Source organism: Physeter macrocephalus, chromosome 11, assembly GCF_002837175.3.
Source record: "Physeter macrocephalus isolate SW-GA chromosome 11, ASM283717v5, whole genome shotgun sequence".
NCBI classification, from domain to species: domain Eukaryota; kingdom Metazoa; phylum Chordata; class Mammalia; order Artiodactyla; family Physeteridae; genus Physeter; species Physeter macrocephalus.
This window is the reverse complement of record NC_041224.1, coordinates 122,526,381-122,545,571: the sequence shown is the minus strand read 5'-3', so window position 1 is coordinate 122,545,571 and position 19,191 is coordinate 122,526,381. Positions and strand designations below refer to the sequence as shown.

Genomic DNA, 19,191 nt, shown 5'->3' with positions numbered 1-19,191 from the left:
AACAGATGTAGAGAACAAATGTACGGACACCAAGGAGGGAAAGTGGGGCAGGGGGTGATGGGATGAACTGTGAGATTGGGATTGGCATATATATATACCAATATGTATAATAGAGATAACTAATAAGAACCTGCTGTATAAAAATCAATAAATAAAATTGTTTATAAATAGAAAATCACTATGCTCAGTATTTAAATATACTGAGCTGAGGTTACAAAGCCTTGGTTTTGAAGGGCTAAATATTGACAGGTCAACAGCTCTAACTCTTTGATAAGCTTGTTATGTTTCTTTTTTTTCAAACATTGCTGCAAACATTTACATCTGACTTCTGCATAGGAGTTGTTGACTTTCAGTAGAGGTGGAAAAGAATGATAGCTGATAACTGTTCTTCGTGTTCTATAGAATTTATTTTCAAGGTTTTGAGCTATTTTCCATATTTCTCTATAAAGTTGTAAACGGGGTGGGAGGAAGGCACAAGAGGGAGGGGATATGGGGGTATATGGATACATATAGCTGATTCACTTTGTTATACAGCAGAAACTAACACAACATTGTAAAGCAATTATACTCCAATAAAGATGTAAAAAAAAAAAAAACTGTAAACTTAGCTAAATAGGTGGCATTAAATGTTGTCAGCTCTATTCTAGACGCTTGACTGTGTCTTTCACTGTGTAAGAGCCTCTTCTTACAGGTTACGTTATATATATTACAATCTTACTCGATTCATTTTCCTGAAGACATAGCTTAAATTGAGAGTAATTACCCAGCTCATTTTTGCTCATTTTAAAGCTGCTGTGTCCTCAATTTTTCTTTAAATTATGGATCAAATACAGAAAGCTAAATATTTTCAGTATCATAAATCTGGATCTGTAGCTCTGGAAGGTGCCTTAAAGATCATCTACTCAACTCCCTTGTTTTACATACAAAAAATTAATAACACCTAACATTTATTGAGAGTTTACCATGTTCTAGGCACTGGGCTAATGATTTCATATGTATTCTCTCAATGAACCTTAACAATAGCCCAATGAGATGAGCACCGTTATTATCCCCATTTTACAGATGCATAAACTTAGATTAAGTATTGATCCACAGTTACTAGTTAGAAATGGGTAATTTTTTGTTTCCATTAAAACTCCTACCTGTCCACCCTCCCAGAGACTTTTCACTATTGGATTGGGGAGTGGGGGGACCCACAGGTACAACTCTAGATGTCCAGTTACTACATGGGATTCCCCATCACTTCAGGAACTTTATAATTATGCTGATTAAATAGAAATTCCCTCCCTTACAATGTGTATACATGTACAAACACATACACACACCCTTGCCAATGATGCCCATCATGAATTAAACCATCATGAATTAAACCATCATGAATTAAACAGTACTTAGAACATCCACTGTTACCTGCATACCCTTAGTTTTCAAATCTCAACTCTTGTTCGTACCTCTCACCCAGGCATGTGTCCTGTAAACACACATGGAACATGTGGAAAAAATACTTTTTCCATATTTCCAATGTAAATATGGAAAAAATACTCAACCTTAATTAGAAATTCAATTAGAAATAACAATAAGAAATATTTTCCCCTTATCAGATGGGCCACTACAGAAAAAAAATATTGGCAAATCCTACTATCGGCAAGCACATGGATAAATAAGAATATGCCCTCCTTCACTGTTCAGTATTTTGTGAATTTAGCTCAGACTTTTTGACATTGAATCTTCCTCCACTTTTCCATAGTACTTACAGATCAATTTGAGAAAAGGTGACAAGACAATAACTAAGTCCATTAAAGAAATTAGATGATCCAATGTGTTAGATAATAAAGTGAAGCCTGGAGATATTCTGTAACATTACCTAATCTGGAAAAATGATAGGGAAGAGATACTAAAATTATTAGTCATTGAGGATTGGACCTCAAGCTCCCTTATTGAGAAGTATATGGAGTCGTTTGTAAAGTCGCTTTTGAAAAAGTTTCCCCAATACTGATTGAAATCTTTAAACTAATAATGCTTATCTCTGGATGAAAGGGATGTGTGTGACTTTTACATTTTTCTTTGTAGTTTTCAATATTGTTTAATTTTCCATTTCCATGACAGTACATTTTATAAAATCAACAAGGAGATTTAAGCACATGTAACCAGTTTATTGAATAAGCTGAACTCCACAGGGAGAAAGCAAAAGAGCAACTTTGTTCTTTCTTACCACTGTACCTGCAAATCTGTTCTGTGGATCTCATTTAAGGAGCTATTACACACCTTGCATGGTTGGGACTCTCCTCACATTGCTAGAGGTCTACCGCTTTAAGAACTGTCTGCCTTTGTCAACACAGGCTTCGACCCAGTCCTTCAGCATCCCCTCCTCAAACTCACTCCCACAAAGTTCCAGTCTCTGTCCTGCATAGGCACCTGTGTCAGGGCTCTCTCCAGTGATTCTGCATCAAATGCCCTCAGGTGCCATTGTGAGAGACTCTCTCCACCCAGCCACACCAGAGCTACCCTCCACCGTCTAAAGCTGGAAAAAATTCTCCACTCTCAGCAGTGGTGCTGACGTGGAAGAAGGCAGGGCACAGGAAAATATGCTCCCTACATTCCAAATTAGAGCCCTGAACTAACTCTCCAGTAGAAATTAATGGCGAAAGATTCTGTATCACTGAACTACAGATGCATCATAGGTTAAAGGCTTTGGCAGGCTGGGCTGGATGCATAACCTTTATTCATCACGCTATTTATTACTATGGGAAAACGTGTGAAGTTCAAAACAACTGACCTACAAACGATCCTTAGGAACATAACTCACCTGGAAACTGCAGACTGCTTTTACAACTATCTCCAGCCTGTCAGGTCCAATAGATTAGAGCCAAGATAGCAGCACTGATTTACAGTCTTGGCCCTATTGATGAACCACTTCCTAATTCATAGTTTTAGTCTTAAAATGAGAGGCATAATGTGTCTGTTCCAACTACAAGGTTGTTGAGATAATAAGTACAGCTATTTCTGAGCAAATATGTCACAAAATTGACAATATTTGTGTGTTTACTATTTTTCCATATTATACATTATGGAATGTGCAACACATGTAATCAGTTATAGGGAAGTAGTTTCTGAGATTAATAGGGGTACCCCAAAAGTATCATGATAACCTCCTTTTTTTGCCTTTTCCTAATTTTTTTCTTAGTGAAATGTGTCTTTGTCTCTTTTAACCTCTATAGTATATCATTTTTAGAGTCTTGGCATTACCCAAAGCCTAAGTTTAGGAGAGCTAATTGAGCGTATGATGACACATGTACAGCTTACACATTTTAGAAAGCCTTAGAACTTGTCATTTCCCATGGTTTTCACAGTTCTGGAGGCTAGGGAAGCCCAAGATCAAAGTGCTAGCAGATTCAACGTCTGGTGAGAGCCCACTTCCCAGTTCACAGTTGGCTGTCTTCTGGCTGTGACCTTCCATGGTGGAAGGGCTAGGAAGGTCTCTGAAGTCTTTTTTATAAAACCACTAATCCCATTCATACAGACTTCACCTTCATGACCTAAGCGCCCCCCAAAGGCCCTACTTCCTAATGCCATCACATTGAGCATTAGGATTTCAACATACGAATTTGACAAGAAGACACAGACATTCAGCCCATAGCAAAAAGATAATCCTAAAGTTTGCTGTTTTGTTGCCCTGTGGGCCAGTAACAATTTTATATCTAACCAAGCTATCTTATTCCAACATTCTTTTACTTTTTAATATCTTTCCTGATGGACTATATATACATCCTTGTTCCATAAATGCTCTTGGAATCAGTTTTACCCTCATATTGGTTCTCTCATTAAATAATGAGTTGGGTAAAATCTCTGACAAGTATTCTCTCATATGTGCATGAAAGCCATGTCTTTAACTCACTGAAAATTATACTTTGATAAAAATGAGAGAGGAAAAAACTAAGCTTAGGCCTGAACACCTTATAAGCTTCAGGAAAAACTAACACTGGACATCTGCAATTGTCCTTCACTTCTGACCCAATAATTACTGCCTTTTATCACAGAGGAACATGACAGGCTTTCTACCCTCAAACACAGCCCTTTTAGTTGCCATTGATTGGTTTATTTGTATGTTCCAAATGCTGTGTGAGGTATTTTGCTCTATATTTCTTTGAACAGTGTTTGGCACATGGTAGGCACTCAGTAAATATTTGTTGAATAAGAGAACCAGTTATCTCTAAAACTTATAACAGCCTGCAAGGTAGATTCTGTTATTCTAATTTTACAAATGAGAAATCTGATCACAGAAAGGATAACTGGCTTGCCTGGAGGCACAGTGAGTAAGTGGTAGAGCAAGGATTTAAATCCAGGTGTGTTGGGCTCCAAAGCTCACTCTCTTTACACTGTGCCTGATGGAAACACAAGCCCCAAATGTGCCCTAATATTTCCATTTTCAATAAAGATCAACAGAGATTCTCTGAATGTCAAAGCAAACAAACAAAAAAATACTAAACATAAGCCATTAAAATTACAGGTTTTGAAACTAGGAGATCTCAATCTCCTTGTCCGCTTTCTCACACCCTCCCACCTTCATTCTTCATCTTGACCTAGCTTTTACGTAATAGTCCAATGGTCTTCAGACTGAAGTATGGACACAAAGACTTTCTAGAGTATAAACAGGCTTAGATAGCAATAGGGTAAAAATATCCAGATCTAAACTTCCAAAAACTCATTCCTAAAGCTGACCTGCCTGCCAGCTCTAATATCTAATAATTATTCCTCCCTTTCTCGCCTTTCCCATTGCCTTTCTCCACCTTAAAAAAGAAAGTCATGCTCTCCCTTATCCTAAATTGTATTTTGGTGAGTTGTTCCAGGGTGCAAAAATCTTCAAGGCATCAAAAATAGGAACCAATTTAGAATGACACTTTCCTGAGGGAAAGACTCTTGAAAGTAAAGCCAAAAACCTTCAGAAAGATATTCAGGGGGACCTTGTTTCACCCAGGAGACGTACCCAAGACAAGTATCCGTCTATTCATCCATGACTTGTTTTATCCATCTATCCACCCACCTACCTACCTAGCAATCAATCACTCATCTATCAATCAATTAACCTATCTCAGAATACAGAGGTGAGAAGAGTGTTAGATTCACAACCTATGAATTTTAAAATAAAATCAAACCTATTCTGATGAAAAGTAACTCTGATTTGGCTGATTAGTTTCACAATGATACCTGATTATCTGAAGGACATGCTCTATAAATTGAAAAAGCTAAATCTACAGCTCTAAGATTTGGATAAAAATACATTTAATGTATGTATATTACATAAAATAAACCATAAAAACAACTTTTGCAACTATTTAATTCTATGATATTTAAATTTGTGTTAACATTTTTTAGATTTCCACTTTAAAAAGTGTCTGAGTAGCCACTTTTTCAAAATTCTTTTGAGAACATGAGAAGAAAAAAGCTTGGAGACAAGTGTCTAGTTCATCGCTTCAGATGCTTGCTTATAAATGTCCCATTTACCTTGTCCCGTTGCATTTCACTCACACGCAGTTAGAAAACACCCACAATGTCCGCTATCTCCTTGTCAAAGCTCAGGACTTGGGCACTGCTGGAGGAAAAAAAAAAAAATCACATAATCATATTGGTGTCACTATAGTTTCATGGCATTCAACTTGTACTAGGTCCTCCATGCTGTTTGGCAACTTACCTGTGTTTGTTTAGCTTTCTTTTATTTCCCACAGCTACCAACAGAAACATTTTTCAAGCTCCTCAAACTTCCAACTTCCACCACCTCCTACCATCACTGTCAGCCCGCCAATGTGCTGTTTCTTGCCTAAACCCAGCCCCACCCTGACCCTGGTACAGCTACCTTGGGACTCTGTCCTCTCTTGCCTCTTCAGGGATCTTTTTTTTCTTTCAATTATCCAACCGCAAACCTGCTCCTCTTACTTCATCTTTAAGCTCTTCTTCCCATCTGCATTTGAACATACTCTGGTCTCACTCATTAAAACAAACTGACCAAAAAAAAAAAAAAATAGACCTTTCCCTAGATCCCTTAGTTATCTAGCATTACTATTATCTTGTTTGGCTTTCTTCACATTCAAACTTCCCTAAAGCAGTGTGTACGTCCCTGCTCTCTTTCTCCACATGCTCACCACCCACATACTTCTCACCTATGAAGTGATTTCTGCCTTCTTCCTTCAAGGAAGCTGGCAAGATACTGACAACCACCTTATTACTGAGTCTTGTCTTCAACTCACCACAGCATGGCCTCTGCTGAGCATTTCCTTCTTGAAATATTTTCTTTCCTTAGCTTCCTTGACACCACACTCTCTTGATGTACCTCTTAACTATCTGTTCACTTGTTCTCAGTCTCCCTGGCCAATTCCTCTTCCTCTGTCCATTTGTTAAAAACTTGTGTCTCTAAGGATCATGCTATAAGACTCTGCATATTCACCATGAGCAACTAGATCAATTTCCAGGGTTTCTTTTCCACCCTTAGGCTGATGATCCTCAAATGTGTGTCTTTTCTTTCAGATCTTTTTCTATAGGTTTAGTCTTACCTATGTAACTAGCTTCTACTCAGATACCTAAAACTTAACATGCCTGAAACTGAACTTATATTTCTGTCTCATTTCAGTCCTCCTTCCTCAGAAAATGGCACCATACAGCACATTGTGACTCAAACCTGGGAGTCACCCTGAACTCCTTGGTCTTTCACGTACATCATGCCCAGCTGATCACCAAGATCTGGACATTCTTTCTCATAACAATCTTCTAAATCTGCCCATATCACGCAATCCCCATGGCCACCTCTCTGCTTCAGGTTATGATTGCCTCTCACTAGGCTGCTACAATCAGCCTTGAGTCCTCTCCATCTGTTTTTCACCCTACAACCACTGACAGTGTTCGAACACAAGTCTAATTATGTAGTTCCTTTCCTTAAAAGCTTTCAATGGCTTCCCATCATCTTTGCTCTTACTAGTCACCTACTCAATTACTATTTTAATTAAACTCTAAGGACACATTCTGAACTCCTTGCCATGGCTTCCAGGCCCTTCTGAAGTTGGCTTCTGCTCACCATGGCAGCTTCAGTTCACTCCACTCTTCACTCTGAAGGGTGACTAAAGTGCTTCCAGTTCCTAAATTTCACCAAGCTCTCCTGCCTCAAACACTCTTTCTGCCTCCCTCTGCTAGCAGGCTCCTATTTTAAATTAAGGTTTCACCTGAGATGTTCTTCCTCTAGAAGGTGTTTTCTAATCCCGCAAATCTGGGTTTGATCCTTATCTTACATGCTTCTGTGATGTATTGTTCTTCATCCATTACAGAACTTACTCTATATTGATTTTTAACTGCTTACATGTCTACTTCTTCAAGAGCAGAGGGACATATGTATTATATAAGGCTAGGGTACTAGCCACTGCCAGGCATATAGTAGGCACTCAAAAAACATTTACTTACTGAGTGAAGGCATGAAACTACCAAACTTTTGCTCCCAAAACAAATCACATTACTTTTATGAATGGCTTATAAACCTGTTTAGTAACCAAATGTATAGTATTCATCAAGTTCCCATGAAATTGTTGACCAGAGAGAACCCACAAGCTTCATGGGAAAAAATGCCAAGCTCCATCTCTCCAGAAATGGTAGCAAAACCTATATCCTTATCCATATCTAAATAATTTGTCTGAGATCTGAAGGAGTCAAAGAAACTTAAATTTTCACTCTTTTATTAATTCATTCAACAATCAACGGTCACCTAACCCTGTCCTCATAAATCTTCAGTCTAGCACTTGCTCCATGAAATTCACTGACTCCTGGACAATAGCTGGGCCATTGCCAGCTTTCAAATTTTATTATTTTGCACCATCTAGGAGCAGCTGCTTTTATCCAAGTAGGAATATTTTTTAAATAGCATTTTTTCCTTGTATGTCAGAAAACCAAAGTTGAAAATAAAATTACATTTCTTAAAACTTCCATGATCCTGATCTTTTTCTCCTTTTCAGTTGTGCCAGAGGCATGAACTTTTATACCCCAAGCTCCAGTTAGGAAGATGATTTATTAAACAGACTTAAATGAAAGATGGCTTGGTGTGGATACACTTGGATTCACAGGCCATGCCTTGGGGCAGTTTTAGTACCAACTCTCTAACTAATTCAGAAAGCAAAAAGTTCTCTCATTATTTCAAGATAAATGCCTCAACCTTCAAGCTCTTGTCAGCCTACCATAAAAATATCAAAAACTAAACCTGGAGATTCTGTTGTTCACATTTTCCTCTAGACCCTACAATGTTTGGAAAATGAACCAGTTATAAACTACCAACTAATGGTGTCTTTTTAGCACTTCTAGGTGTCACTGTATCAAACTCTTTCCTTTCTTTATACTGATCCCTTTACAATATTATCACTCAGAAGTTATGCTGGAGAAGTTATTTTCAATTTTTTCATTAGGTTCATAAAATCTACTCAGAACAAGTTAAAAAGCCATAATAAAGATATATATTTCAATTTGATTTATAAAAAGTCCTAAGCTTGTGCTTCTGCACAGAGAACAGAAAAATTACCTGACTAGTTTTCTCAGTTTAGTCTCAGAATTTGCATATATTTATTTCATTTCCTTGATTTGACCCTAATTAAAGAGGTCAGCCTGGGACTTCCCTGGTGGTGCAGTGGTTAAGAATCCGCCCACCAGTGCAAGGGACAAGGGTTCGAGCCCTGGTCCAGGAAGATCCCACATGCCATGGAGCAACTAAGCCCGTGTGCCACAACTACTGAGCCTGCGCTCTAGAGCCTGTGAGCCACAGCTACCGAGCCCACGCACCACAACTACTGAAGCTCACGCACCTAGAGCCCATGCTCTGCAACAAGAGAAACCACCGCAATAAGAAGCCTGTGCACCACAACAAAGAGTAGCCCCCACTCGCCACAACTAGATAAAGCCCACGCACAACAACGAAGACCCAATGCAGCCAAAATTAAATAAATAAATAATTTATTTATTTTTTTAAAAAAAGAGGTCAGCCTGAAGAGTCAGCAATGCTAATATGTTGGGTCTTAAAGGGAACATATGCATATAATTGAAAGAAACAGGATGTCATTTTCCATCATTGATGTGAATAGAGAAGATATTTCTCAATGATAGGGATCCCTTATAATGGGAAATAATTTGTCTTGAACTCAGAAACTGTAGTGTTTTGCTTGGTTTCATTGATTGCATAAAGAAACTCTTTATTCAGAACAGGTAGAGTTCAATGAATTGATATAGTCCAGAAACACATGAATATCTTTGCTCTGGTGAAAAGTAAATTTAAATTGTGAGAAAATTAGCTCCTTTCTGAGAATTCCCAAAATTCTTGTTCCTGATCAATTTCAAAATCCATGTAGGTTTGGTCTTCTCATTTATTTCACAGAAAATGTAAATAATACTCTTCTTTTTATGTTACGAAAGAACAACATCCCAAATATCAAGATAGGGATATGTTTAAGCATACGTCACTTGTCTCTCTGTGTCTAAGAGAAATCGTGTAAGCATTAAATAGCATATAAGTAAAAAGCTCATCACCTATAGAAATGCCTTACACACTGGAATTTAGAGAGCTTGGTAACTATACAGTCTTAGTTACTGAAGATCACCAATATTCTTTCAAACCAAAAGCTTTTTCTCAAAAACATGTTGCTAGAATTAAATACCTAGTTTATACATAACCAGAAAAAAATAGGATGAACATACTTTAAAGCACAGAAAGACTCTGGCGGAAGTACAATTTATAGGTTCATATCAAAACTAAAATGAGAAGGGAGCAAGTATGAATCATTTATACAATTCATAGTAAATCACAAAAATGGTAAAAAGAAGTGGCAAATAAAAATAAAATGATAAGTAAAATGTTTTCTCAGAGTAGTTCTGTTTTTTACATTGCTCTGTTATATCTCTAATGGCATGAAAATAGTTAGATATTTTGCAAAAGGAAGAAAACAGATCCATATATAAATTTAAATAAAGGGAGAATAAGGTGGTCAGCAGTCTTTACTTATTTTTTCCAAAGTTATTTAGATATCAAAGCAATTTAATTGTGGTTTAAATGTGCTTTAACTACAAAAAGCCACCAAGCAAGTATATTTTACATAATTATTCAGAGTCAGCAGAGACCAGGCAGCCAGAGACAAATGTAAAAACCACGGGAGCGACTAAATGGAACAGGGGAGCTTCCTCCTATTGAGTGGAGAGTGGCTTGGTTGCAGGGTTGCAAACATCAAAAGAAAAAGGGGTAAGTATTCATGAGAGGCATAATAATGGGCCCCCAAAGATATCTACAGCCTAATCCTCAGAACCTGTGAATATGTTGTCTATTATATGGCAAAGGGGGATTAAGGTTGCAGAAGAAGGCAGAAGAGGGGTTGTTTTGGAGTGATTTGATATGACAAAGACTTGACCATAGTTGCTGCCTTTGAAGATGGAGGAAGTGAGCCAGGAGCCAAGGAGTGCAGATGGCTTTTGGAAACCGGAAAAGGCAAGAAAAGGAATTCTCCCCCAAGAGCCTCCAGAAAGGAATGCAGAATTGCCAACACCTTGATTTTTGTTAACTGAGAATCATTTCAGACTGCTGACCTCCAGAACTATAAGATAATACATTCATGTTGCTTTGTGCCACTAAATTTACGGTCATTTCTTAGCACACCAATAGAAAACTAATATAGTACTTCACAGTAAAAACTATGATGGAAAGGATTCCCAAAAGGCAAAGAGGGATAAATTCAAAATGCCACAGTAGAATAAAGATGAAGACAAGAAGTTTAGGAAATAGTAGATAGAGGGCCAAAACAAAAGAATTTATGAATATCAACAAAACTAACTTCTACCTGCAACAGCTAGAATAACAAAGGGCAGACTACAGTACTAAGGCCAAGTTCTTCAGAGTAAAGAAGTAAAGTGGAAGATATTATACAATGTCCTTCACATGGCAAGCTTCAAGAGATATTTACTGATACATTGCTCTTGGAAAATAAGGAAAGCAAAAAGAAAGAAGTGAAACTAGAAATGGATAACATAAAGAAAATCATAAAGCAAATACGTATATACACACACACACACATAGGGCACTGGGTTTTTTATGGTGTCTAGACTTAATTGGATAAAAAAATGGCCAGAGTAACATTAAAAGTTATGGATAAATCATATCCAAATCATTCAAATTAGCATATAACTCTACATTATTTGAAAGAAGAGATATTATATATATCATAACTTCTGAAAATGACTTCATGACAAACCACACAGTTTTCAGTCATGCCAGATGACTGAATGTAGGTTTTCTTGTACTTGTCCCTGCAGAGTCACATACTGTCACATGACATAATGAAAAATTTTGTGTGAACTGTTGATGAGAAAACATAAACCACCTTTGAGGATGCAACTTTTCTTCAGTTGAATATGGATTTTGAACCTCTCCTAATGTTGTGTTCAATAAGACCTAGCCAGAGTTGTTTTATGATTTCCAGAAGTCAGCCAATTAATGTTTGGAGAATTCTAAGTCATTATTTCTCTATTTCTCACATCAAATACATTAGCTTATGACTGAAGATAAACAAGAAATTCCATAGGAAATATTGAAGGATATGATGGGAGGTTTATGATGCTATTAAAAAGTAAAGTTCAAAATGTAATATGCATAGTTGTTTTGGAACTGACCCCCCTATCCCAACTCCAGTCATGATGGTAACTTTTAAGGATATTGAATAAACAAAGGTGTGTTCCTATTGATTCTGTTTTCCATTAGTTTAAGAAAAGGATTTGAAAGTAATGCCAAAGCACACACTGATCTGTTTTTTTAGACATGTTTATTAAAAGATTAAGCCATCAAGAAGATATTTTCTATCTAATTCTTCTTTTATTATCTAACGTTTCTTTCTCAAACAAAATAGAAACAGGAAAAAAATGGCTTCTTTAGCTTCTGCATTATTATTATTTCTGAGAGAACAGTGAGGTCTTAAGAGGACATCCAATAAAGTGTGACTTGAAAAAGAATAAACCATACAATCACAGATTAATGCTAGGAGATACCAGTAAGAACTCCTCTGTAATCACAAAATCCAAGCATCTCAGAGAGGGAAGAGCCCTCTGAAGTCCCTAGATCAAGTTCCAATGTAAAGCAAGAAATCCCACCACCACTTGCCAGACAGGCTGTCATCCGGCTCTCTAGTTGAACATCTTCAGTGAGACAAAGCTTGCCATCTCCCAAACACCTACTACTCCACTGTTTGTTCCAGTTTAACTTCCACTCATACTCTCAATTTTGTTTTCTAGTTGCCAAACCCAGGTTTAATCCTATTTTCCATATTATGTCTTCAAATACTAGACACCGATATTATATGTCCCTCTTTAGTCATCTCCTTTCTAAAGCCAAGATGGGGCTTCCCTGGTGGCGCAGTGGTCGAGAGTCCGCCTGCCGATGCAGGGGACATTGGTTCGTGCCCCGGTCCGGGAAGATCCCACATGCCGCGAAGCGGCTAGGCCTGTGAGCCATGGCCACTAAGCCTGCGCGTCCAGAGCCTGTGCTCCGCAACGGGAGAGGCCACAACAGTGAGAGGCCCGCGTACCACAAAAAATAAAAATAAAAAATAAAGCCAAGATATATAGGGCAAGCATATGTATACATGTCTATTATGTTGGACCCTCCTACATAATCTGATGATTACTTAGTACAATAACTCATTAATGCACTCATCAAATGTGTGCTGAGTGACTACCAGCTTCCTGGCAAGGAAGAAAGACCAGATCCCTGTCCTCAAGAAGCTTAAATTCTAGTAAGTCAGACAATGAACAAATGAACAGGTAAATAAATAAGATTTAAAATAGCAGAAAGTGAATATGTAATGATTAGGGAGATGATTTTTAAGATAAGACCTGAAGGATGAAAAAGAACTAGGCATGCAAAGAGCTGGGGAGGAGAACTTAATACCCTGAGATTAAAAAAAGAATTCAGTCTCTTCTAGATGCTCCATGTCAGCACGTCTAGAACATTAGTAGAAGAGAAGTTGAAGAGACAAAAACCAAAATTGGAGAAGCAGACCCAGACCATAGTATGGAGTTCGTATTTTATTCCATGTGCAACAGGAAGCTAGGTAAGAATTGTAAGCAGGAAAGATACGTAATCAATTTGTTATTTAAAATACCACTCTGGTGGCCTTGTGGAAAATGGATGAGGGCAGGGCAAGGGTAGAAACAGAAAGATGACTTAGGAGGCTCTTGAAATGAGAAATTATGGAGACATAGCTAAACATGGCAGCAGTAGAGAATGAGAGGTGTGGAAAGGTTTGAAGCATATGATTGGAGAAAGTACAGACAGATGTTTCTGATGGTGGACACAGATGATGAAGGAAGATGGAAAATAAAGGATGACTCCTGGGTTTTCTAGTTGGAGTGACTCTGGATGGCAGATGAGAAGAGATATCCAGGAAAAGGTTTCAAATAGGCAACTTGGTGTGTAGATCTGGAGCTCAGAGGAAACGTCTGGCCTGAAGGTGTAAAATATGGGAGTTACCAACATATGGATGGTATTTAAGATCATAGAAATGAATCAGAAAACCCAGAAAGTTTACAGAGAAGAACAGGAGAGCTCAAGACCTAGTTCTGAAGAATTCCAACACCTAGAGTAAAGAAAGATTACAAAGAAGCCAATAAGAAAAAAGGAGAACCAGAAGATTGTTTGAAAAAGGAAGAAGGGGTCAACTTCATCAATGGTTTTTGAGAGGTGGAGCAAAATGAGAGCAAAGTGACCATCAAGTGTAGCACCAGGGAGGCAGCTGGAGATCATGACAAAAGCAGTGTCTGTGGAATAGCAGAGCTAGAAGCAGATGAGTAGTTTTAGGAGTGAATTAAAGGTGAGAAAGTGAGGCAAGGTATGTAGAAGTTTTGCTGGGGAAAGGAGAGAAGAAAGGAGGATAGTAGCAAGAAGGGATATGGGGTCAAGATAGGATTTTGTCTTTTTTTTTTTCCCTTCAGATGGACACTTACATGCCAAAAAAACAAAATTCAGTTATTAAAGAAAACCTGACATACCCCTGGCTCTTGGCCAGTGATTTTCAAACTGTTTTCAACAAAAGGCTGGATTTCTGAGACGGTACCCTGTGGCTGCTGCAAAAAGCAAGGCAGGCCTCCATCCTTACAAAAAAAGTAACTCAAATTTAATCCATTTTATATATGGGGATTTAGAATAAGATGTCAGTTGAAAAATTACTGATCTGAGAAGATCATGAGGTCGCCAAAACATCTCACTGTATTTCCTGATTAATCCATATATGGTATGTATTCTTAACTGTGTCACATAATGGCTCTTCAGGCAAAACATGATGATAAATTGTATCTGAAGCACAATTTCAGGATACTAAACAAGTTTGTCATTGTTTCACAACCTCTTGGCAAAGATAAATTAAGTAGCTTCTTTTACACTAAACTCTTTAGGAACTTCAGTATTCTCAAAACTTTATTTTCAGTAATTTTAATTAATATAGTCCACAGTCAATAGTTTTGATAAACTTGAGACATCTCAAACCTGTTTTAATAAAACTGACTTACAAAATAGAAAGAAAATTGTACATAGATCTTGACAGCTGTGCAGACTACCTCTTTATGTACTCAGTAAATACAATAAATATTTTCACAAAGAGATTTCCTGAGTTATAGATATGCAGAATAAGACTTGAGCAATGATTTTTGAATTAAAAAATGTAATACAAGGGCACAGCTTTTTTTTTAACCATATGAGATAAAAATAAGTGGGACAATAGGGAAAAAGAATAGATTCATGAGAAATTTGTTACTAAATTAATCAAACAAGCTGTTTTTGTAAAGGATATTTATGATGTTTATGACCTTCAGTAAACCTCTCTTAAAAGAATTCATTACAGTGATTATTAAAATTTTGCACTGATTTTGACATTATAAAACTATAGCTCTATTTCCCTACAACAGCATTTCTCAACCTCAGCACTATTAACATTTTGGGCCAAATAAATCTTTGTTTGGGGGGACTATCTTCTACACTGGAGCATGTTTAACAGAATCCCTGGCCTATAACCACTAGATGCTAATAGTATTCCCCTCCCGGCAGGTTGGAACAATCAAAAATGTCTCCAGACATTGCCAAATATCCCCTGAGAGTCAACATCAGTCCCAGTTGAGATTCTGTTCTACAAGATAATGTGATTTCTTATTCTGGAGTTAAGCTACTATTTTCATAATTCTTAGGACAATATTTGGGCTCCAACTGAATGGAATGAGGATGACATGCAGACTCAGATGTTCATGTAACTGTAACAGAGAAAGGGAAATACATACATCCCAGATGTGACTAAATAGCATGACAATCAGCTCAACAACACATGCAGAAAAGTACAAATCTAGACAAGGCTGATGCTTTGTACTACAGCTTCATCATAAAAGATCCAGTTACTGACCTTCATATGAGGAAAATGGTGAATGAGAGCACTTTTTGGAGGACTGTATATCTATGTTTCTCAACTAAAATCAGCAGTGTACTACATGAAAACCCTTGTCAAGACATTAAAAGCAGGCAGATCATGTTTGGCTGTATTCATTTTACATATTGCTGTGCATTATGTTACCAGTTTTTAAATGAAATGCCAGTGAGAAAAATACTAAAAGGGAAAATTTTTAAGGTGGAGCTAAGCTGCCACCTAGAGAATATAAAAATGAGAGCATCTTAGCCTTCTACATTTACTGCAAGAATAATATTGTCGGGTGGGAGGGAGATGCAAGAGGGAGGAGATATGGGGATATATGTATAGCTGATTCACTTTGTTATAAAGCAGAGACTAACACACCATTGTAAAGCAATTATACTCCAATAAAGATGTTTAAAAAAAGAATAATATTGTCCTATTAACTAAAAACAAATCAAATTTAAAATCTCAAAAGCAATGTGAAATTCTAATGCCATGATTTTTTAAATTTATTCATATGATATCAAATTTAATTTTTTTAGTTGGGTTTTAAAATTTCATAGAGAGTGAATTAACAGAGACAATCTTTTAAAAGTTCAAAATAATTCTGAAATAGTCATTTCTGAATAATAGCAGAATACCTAGACAGAGAATGCTGTACTATTAATGTTGCAATAAAACCTTAGTCAAAAATTTAGTGTTTTTTTAAATTTCCAAGAAAAACACATTATTGAAAAGGAATTGGAAGAGTAATGAATGACACCAAGTGGCAGACTTTACAATGTTTATCACCTTTCCTAATAATCATTCTTTCAAGTGAAGCCAATTAGGGAAACAATTATGGTAACTAAAATCCAATAGAATCATTAGCTGGAGGTAAGGGACTGCTACTTAAGCAACCTAACAGAAGCAAAATATAAAATATAAGAGAGGAAAAAGCGCAGTGGGAATAAGAAGACTAAAAATAAACTAACTCTAACTGAGATAAAGCAGAGCTACAATTTCTGGGGAAATACCAGTCTCCTTTTCTAAATATAATACTGTAATTGAATACTCATTAGGTTCTCCAGACCATAAACCATCGCCTGGTTAAGGTAGGCATTTGGGAAGCTGCATGAACTCTTTTGGGCCATGAGGGTCCCATTTAGTAAATTACTACTTCAATGTACTGAATGATACCCTTGTGGCCTGGTAGTGGATTCCAAAAGCCCTTAATTTACACACTGGGAGAAACTGGTGCTCATTAGGAAATGAGAAGTATGCCGGCTCACAAAGCCACATAGAACAGAAAGTACTATACTCATCAAAATGGAGAGTATTGAAGTGTGCCCTAGAGATTCGAGTGTCAGATTACCACACAATGGTATACCCACATGACCTGGTCTACAATTGCTTAACACTTATGATGAGATTTTTCCCCTTTACAACTTGAGGTTTTTGTTGTTGTTGTTGTTTTTTAATCTTATGTACATTTCTAATATCACTGTTTTTGTAGCTTTGCAAGAAGAATCCTAGTTTCTGCCTTCCTGGAAGATTTTAGAGCAGCATGGGTACTTTTCAGGGATGCTTACCAGACAGTCCATCATGCCGGGAATCCACCTGTACAAGTCAGTTAGTAAAATCCAATTGTTTAGAGGTGAATTTGCTCAACCCTTTTGTCATATATCATGAACTAATACTAGGTTTTACAGAATTTTTTTTTAGTTTTGAACTTTATCACAGCCTAGGAAAAAACCCCAAGGTTTCTTTTGTCCTGAGAATTCTCTTTAAGTACCTAAGGGATTTGAATTATGAATGTGAATAGCATTCTGAAACATTTTACCTACAACTAAGCATTTATACAAGTAGTAATTTTATGATTAAAGTCTTTCCTATTCCCATATCAGACCAGTAAAATAATACCTTACATATCTCTCTTAAAACACAGGCTTTTAATAATAACTCATACATATATGAGTAGCTTGGATGCCATTATAAATCTCAAATGACAGCTATTCATATCACACAATTGTGTCATTTGACAAAGTATGCATTTGCCTATTTTAAAATAATGTGAAACAGAACCACCTTTTATATGGTAAATATATCAAATCTCTCCAATGTGCTTTTTGACTGAGAAAATATGATATTTTTACGTAAGGCTTCAAAAAAGGCCTTTGTCAGTGAGAATCAATTTCTATGCATTTCAGAAATCTAGACCAATAATATATAGGAACTATACACTCCAAAAAAATTCTGAAGATCATTATAGAAATGGTAACACCTCTTCATATCAATATTCTAATTAAAAAGGCAACATTAAAATTACTGTATTTAAAAGCACAGGGCCATGACATGTTGAACAATAAAAGCATTTAGGGGAATTCCCAATATAGTGGAAGGGATGACACTAATCTCTTGGTTTCTAAAGTTAGAGAAATTAACTTCCATCCAGTGAGCATCTTACATGCCAGGCATACACACACACACACACACACACACACACACCCCTATACATACACACATCCTATTGGTTTCTGGAGAACCCTGGGAGAGAGTCCCAGCAATAGGTTTTTAACAAACCACCCACAAGTGACTGTGATTCAGACTTAAGCTTAAGAAACACTGTTCCCCACAAACCAAGATGGCAGAGTAGAAGGACATGCTCTCACTCCCTCTTGCGAGAACACCAGAATCACAAATAACTGCTGAACAGTCATCGACAGGAAGACACTGGAACTCACCAAAAAAGATACCCCATATCCAAAGAAAAAGGAGAAGCCACAATGAGACAGTACGAGGGGCGCAATTACAATAAAATCAAATCCCGTAACTGCTGGGTGGGTGACTCACAGACTGGAGAACACTTATACCACAGAAGTCCACCCACTTCAGTGAAGATTCTGAGCTGCACGTCAGGCTCCCCAGCCTGGGGGTCCAGCAACAGGACAAGGAATTCCTAGACAATCAGCCTTTGAAGGCTAGCAGGATTTGACTGCAGGACTCTGACAAGACTGGGGGAAACAAGACACTCCACTCTTGGAGGGCACACACAAAGCAGTGTGCACATCGGGACCCAGGGGAAGGAGCAGTGACCCTAGGGGAGACTTACCAGACCTACTTGCTAGTGTTGGATGGTCTCTTGCAGAGTCGGGGGGTGGCTGTGGCTCACCATGAGGACAAAGAACTGACAGCAGAAGTTCTGGGAAGTATTCCTTGGTGTGGGCCCTCCCAGAGTCTGCCATTAGCTCCACCAAAGAGCCAGGTAGGCTCCAGTGTTGGGCCGCCTCAGGCCAAGCAACCAAGAGGGAGGAAATCCAGAACCACCCATCAGTAGGCAAGCAGATTAAAGTTTTACTGAGCTCTGTCCACCAGAGAAACACCCAGCTCTGTCCACCACCAGTCCCTCACATCAGGAAACTTGCTCAATCCTTAGATACCCATATCCACCAGAGGGCAAAGAGCAGAAGCAAGAAGAACCACAATCCTGCAGCCTGTGGAACAAAAACCACATTCACAGAAAGACAGACAAGATGAAAAGGCAGAGGGCTATGTACCAGATGAAGGAACAAGATAAAACCCCAGAAAACAACTAAATGAAGTGAAGATAGGCAACCTTCCAGAAAAAGAATACAGAATAATGATAGTGAAGATGATCCAGGAACTCGGAAAAAGAATGGAGGCAAAGATCGAGAGGATGCAAGAAATGTTTAACAAAGAACTAGAAGAATTAAAGAACAAACAAACAGAGATGAACAATACAATAACT

The 19,191-nt window shown here is 37.6% G+C and overlaps 1 long non-coding RNA gene across 1 annotated transcript in view; it reads right to left on the bottom strand.

The window, feature by feature from the left end:
- The window catches only part of LOC114487143 (uncharacterized), a 92,754-nt gene that overhangs the window by 51,772 nt on the left and 21,791 nt on the right, over positions 1-19,191 (bottom strand). Inside the window, exon 2 of the long non-coding RNA XR_003681909.1 lies at positions 5,503-5,590. This is a non-coding gene — a long non-coding RNA (uncharacterized lncRNA). The remainder of the gene's footprint in view (positions 1-5,502; positions 5,591-19,191) is intronic.